The following is a 6,000-nucleotide window of genomic DNA, read 5'->3' as shown; positions in this document are numbered from 1 at the left end:
AATTAACATCTTTTCAAATGTTATCTTTTGTATATAATGAGAAATGCTCATTATTTGCTTTATATATAAAATAAATTATATATTAGTTACTCATCTTCTAGAAATAGATAAATAATTCTTTCATTAAATACGATAAGTTTCAATAAAACGTTTCGTAAAAAATATTAAAATACACGCGAATACGAATATAACATAATTAACTAAACAATAACATTAATGCCCGATACATTCTAACCTACACGCCATCAATGCCATAAGATATCGGGCTAGATAAAGGCTATAATAATATTTAATTACGAAATAATTTAATACTAGAGTTAGATGCTATTTCTTATTAACTTTAATAATTATAGTTTAATGTTCAGCATTAATAAAAGTTACCAAAATGATTAATTTACTGTGTTTTTGTTATTTCTTACTCCTGTTTTCAGGTATTCGGTATTCGGCCGAATAGCGAAAAATAGGCCGAATAGGCCGAATACCGGGTAGTAACCGAATATTCGTTACATCACTAATTTTCACCAAAACAAGCGACATCGATTACACGTTCATTTTCAGCGTTTGTCACCTTGTGTTACAGTTTAATCATTCCTTATCTTAGCCCCACACATGCTCAGGCATGGGCTTCGTTCATCACACTACAGTTCACCGTTAACGCGCGTACCTGCTTGTTCTTGTATGTATTGATTATCACTTATTGTTATACCACTGTGCACTGTATATCCACTGTATAGCCGCTTCCATTTGCACCCGTGTAACCATTTTCTTGTGTAGTCAAATTTATTTTCTTACTATGTAACATATTGTTTCAAATAAAATCCCGGTGCGGCTGGTGACCTCCCCTTCCCCTTCTCACTTCTCTTTCACATTTTCATCCCCTTTGGCCTCTGCCACAAATAACTTTTCCTTCTGTCTAACACAGTGGCGTGCCGTGACATTTGATGATAGGGAAGCTGTGTTTCTGTAAGAAGCCGACTTTCAGGGGCAATCAATTAATTGCGCGTCAGGGCCCGTTCGTATTCGTTTGTTCGATAAGCCAGTAAAAACCGTATACTTCTTTAAATGTATATTTAATAGATTATCTGACGTACTTAATAAATAAGAAAGTTCAATATAATTACCTCCGTTATTAGATTCAATAAATTTCCTACGCCCTCTAAATGCCAATTCTCGCTTTGAGAAAAAACATAACATCTATTAATTTAGATATATCTATTAATTGTAATTATCTTATAATTTTCAATATTTATTTTATATTGTCTATCAATGTTAAATTCTATTCCTCTTTGATTTCCAAATTGCTTCAATTTTACGAAAGAATCGTCATTCGTCATAAATTTTATCGTCGAAATGTCGAAATTTTTTGTTGACGTATTTATATTTAATTTAGGCATCGGTCTTTCTCTTTTAATAATGTTTTCTTTTTCATTATATGGTCTTGAGCCAAAACTTTTTTAAAATAAATTTTTGAATCACTAGCCACGATATAAGGGCTAATATTAAAATTATCAGAAAAACTTACTTGGTAAAACAAAATGTGTGACGAATACATACCTAGTACAAAAAATTCTTCAATTGTACGAATATACTTTTAAAGAAACTTATAATTAAATATAACTTTGTGAAGAAACGTACATAAAAATAACAAAATGTTCTTTACTTTTTAAATCTTAAAACAATCCACTTAGTGAAATACTGTAGCTCCCTACGAGTGGCTAATCCCTAATGAATGGAATCAGAGACGGTCCAGGTAGGTGTGTCCGTGCCAAATCCCGAGGGTGCCGATATCGGTCAATGTCAAATGCCTCTTTTGTCGCGTCACTAGTATATCTCAAAGGACGCGACGGGGCCGTTGTAAATTTTAAACGTTCCTCACCATAGATGTAAATATGTTAAACTTAATAGTCATTTGTTTTCTAACTACTGCAATTCGTTTTAGTACCAGGTGTACACGGAAATGTCGAAAATTTACAGCTTTTCGGTCACTCTCATTGAACTGGAAAAATTTCTATCTTTATTACATCTAATATTATGAAGAGATCAGACCCCACTGTACTCGGCAAGAGATTGGTTCAGTTAAGCTTCTGTTTAAGTAAAATTTCGGCTCTTTTATCAGGGTTTTATTTATGTCCCCATTCCCTAATCTCTTAATTATTTAACTACTTCTTAGTAGAAATAAGTCAAAACCAGTTACTTTGTACTTGAATATCTGTAATCTTGGAAAAACACTGGAAAGACAAATTTTTATGACAACCGATACTTTTTTTTTTTTTTTTTTTAAACTCTTTCCGCCCTGTGGGCACTAAGAGGGCCTCTTTTAGTAGGCCCATTATGGGTCGGCCAGGCCCACAATGGGGCAACCGGGTGGTGAGGGACGGGGCCCGACATATCCGAACGGACCACCCCCCGAAAAATTCCTGGGGATTATTCGACCCGTTCGGATTCGATCCCGGTCCCCCATAGCGGTAGGCTGCCACCTTTACCGCTCGGCCATCCGGCCGTCACAACCGATACTTAGATCGTACATTTAAGGAAAATAAATTCTAGAGCTTTTTTTGTACCATTGTACGTCTCATTCATTAAATTTGGTTGTAAATGATGATGCCAAAGTAACAGTTAATTTTTTAACATTATACAAGAATTGTACACGTTTTTTCTGCATTCCCTTACAGATGGGACATACTATAATCGTAATATCACCGGTTTAACATTGAAACCCGTAAGTAATATAAGATGGGAGAGCAGACTAAATACAGAATAAATATATCAAATATTTTAATGGATTTTTTTTAAACTCCTGTCAACTATACAGAACTATCATAAAAACAATGCCAGTAAACTCCTATCGGTTGGGTTAAGTTATAAATCTAGTCTAGGGTGGGCAACCTTTTTTATAACACGGGCCAGAATAAATTTTACGTTTTTCCGCGGGCCATAGTAGTTAATTGATGCCTTTTTGTGGACTCGTAATTTTTTTAGTCTGCAAATATGAAATAAATAAATAAAAAGTTTATACTACATTTATTTCTCTTATCGTTTTCGAAAAATTACAAAGAATTGGAAAATTAACTATTAATTAGTTATTTTTCCAATTTAATAATCTATTAAAGATCTCGCGGGCCGGATAGAAACTTTTCGCGAGCCGTAGCTGGACCGCGGGCCGGGGTTGCCCGCCATTGATCTAGTCTGCTCGTGATTCACGTAATCGGGCTAGGGCGGCCGAATATCTAGCAGGCAGGCGGCTAAACAGCCCACAACCGGTCCGGGATATAAAATTAGAAGCTTTATGTGTGAAGCATCCACCAGCTAAACCGGGTGACGTTGGTGTTCTGTAAAGCGCATGCGCCAATGCCTATAATCTTGCTGCTTGGAAGTTGACAGGCAGGTGGCTAACAGCCCACAACCGCTCCGGGATATAAAGCTGTACTCTTTACGAGTGTGTCGCTTCTACCAGCTAAACCGGGTGAGGTTGGTGCACTGTAAACCGCATGTGCTAATGCCTATATAATCTGACTGATTGGAGACTGACCCGGTTTCGACATTCCTTCCGCCACCGAATTATTCGAATATACAATAGCAATGTTATCGTTTTTTTCACATGTAGTATAAAAATTTGTAAAAGATATATAATGCAGTTATAATAAAATATTAATTTTAATTAATTCAAAGTACGTTAAAATATGAAAATTTATATTTTATAAAATACAAGGAAAGGTCATTAGAAGGTGGAATCGGCGCTTCCATCGCTTCCAATGACGGCACGCCACTGGTCTAACACCTTCTCAATCCTTTTTCATCCCCTTTAAAGGAAATACCATTGAGTAATGCCTTCTAAACTTTCCACCTGTAATTGACATTGATTACGCAGAGTTACCAAAGTCAAAACGCGTGAAACACTAATTACAGTTCACAAGATTCAGGAAAGGAGAAGAGAAAATTAGAGGATATCTTCAATGCACCAGAGAAAAATGATCCTAAGAATGGAGAAGGATATTACTTTATGAGTGCTTGTGCCTTTTTCATGTATTGTGACTTACAAAAAACAATTGGAAATGATTTTTGTTATGGTTGTCTCGTCACCCCTACTTCGATTACGCATTCCAACCTTCTCGAAAGATCGTTTAGCCTATATTATTATAATTTAAATTAGTCTTCGATTAATAATACTTCGAACCAAATATTTGGTATCAAAGGACGACGCAATTTCTGAAATTACTAAAGCCCTGGTCACACTATGCGATTTCCAGCCGCGCAGGCGACCACAAGTGCAACAAGCGCGAGTCGCGCGCGTCTTCTCGTGGTCACACATTGTTCGTTGACGTTGCAACTCGGAACACCTGACCCTATAATAAACCAATAAAATTACAGTAGCTTGTTTTTGTCTACTTTCGTAAGTTTACCGACATTTTTACGTTCTACTTCAGAGTATTTACGAAATTTTTGCTACTTTTCTTATTAAAATAGCAAGCAGTTCCTTTTCTGGAATGAATAAAAGAAAAAAGGCGCTAATTTTGTTAGAGCTGGCGAGAATATACGAAGAGAAAAATAAGAAAAAACATTCATGCTGGGTTAAAACTTGACGAAATGAAAATCAACGGGCTAAACAATCGTGCTTTCTTTCACCAGTTGATGAATGAATTAAGGCTTTCGGATGCCGTAGGTTATAGGGATATCCATATGAATATAATTTATACTTATATATAATTTAGGTGAAACGTTTCGTAGTTTGATATACCAATTTAGAGTGGCCCATAATTCGATATCAGTCATTATCCCAGTTTTGGATGCTATTTATCAATCTTATAAAAGTGAATATTTGAGGGTAAGTGTTGTTTAGAGGAAAGCTTGAATGATTTAATTCATTTATAATCGATATATATTTTTCTTTCATATAAGCATTTATTTTATTCAATTGTATATTATTAAAAGTAATCAAACTTTTTAAAATAAATCTAACAATAACTTTTATAAATTCAGATTTGATTTCTATCAAATATAGCATTTAAATGTACTGAAACTGAGTTAATACAAATGTTATAATCAGGATATGTTGACAAATATACAACACAAAGTATGACGTGGCACAAAGACGTTTTCTGATTGGATGCGCGTTTGCAACCGTTGCCAGTAGAACAAACTTTTTGTTTCTAGTTGCGGTTGCAGTCGCGCCGGTTTTCGAGGGGGGATTACTAGTTAACGGGGACAGTCGTTGCGGTTGCAGTCGCCCGCGCGGCTGGAAATCGCATAGTGTGACCAGGGCTTTAGAAACACTAGAAATTTACAAGGCAAGCAACTCGGAAAACTATATAAACTTCAAGGAAAGCAACACAATATCACAAGTGTGGCGATACACCTGTGAAGACCATTCACATCAGTAAATATTTATTATTCTCCCAACGATCAACCACAGCATTAAGATATAGTTATGGGGTGCAAGCATTCACATTTTTTATTATCAATTCATTAATGATTCAAGCAATTTGTATTTAAAAATGTTCTAAATTCTTGGCATTCCGCAATTGGAACGATTTTTGAACCTGAAGCGGATCTAGACTAAGGATCAAAAACATTTGTACTGTACTGGAAATTCTAAAGACTTGGAGCTGATACTTATTGGTACTGCTATTTTACCTAGAAAGTTTAACCCTTCATTTAAATTCTTCTAAACAAGACAAAATATTCTGTATCAATAAGTTAAATGCATTTCTAAACATTACTTTCCTGGTTGTTACGTATACATAAAAAGGGAAAGCATTGGAATCATGTCAAATTTGATTCTCAAGAGTTTTTTGCAAATCTTCCTAAACCCAACAAAGTTAAAAAAGAAAAAAGTCTGTGTATGTGTGTGTTGGCATATATAAGAAACGAAATTTGGCATGATAGCTTTTGTATAAGGAGCATTAAGGCTATTAAATTTTGGTGGTCAAAGGTTAAAGGGGTGGGGAGAGAGAGAGGTGTCACGTGTCGTATCTCGAGAGAGGTCGGACTTAATGAAGACAT

The sequence above is a fragment of the Centruroides vittatus genome, unplaced genomic scaffold, assembly GCF_030686945.1.
Source record: "Centruroides vittatus isolate TY-2023 unplaced genomic scaffold, ASM3068694v2 scaffold_1172, whole genome shotgun sequence".
Classification (NCBI taxonomy): domain Eukaryota; kingdom Metazoa; phylum Arthropoda; class Arachnida; order Scorpiones; family Buthidae; genus Centruroides; species Centruroides vittatus.
Note: the sequence above shows the minus strand (reverse complement) of the source record.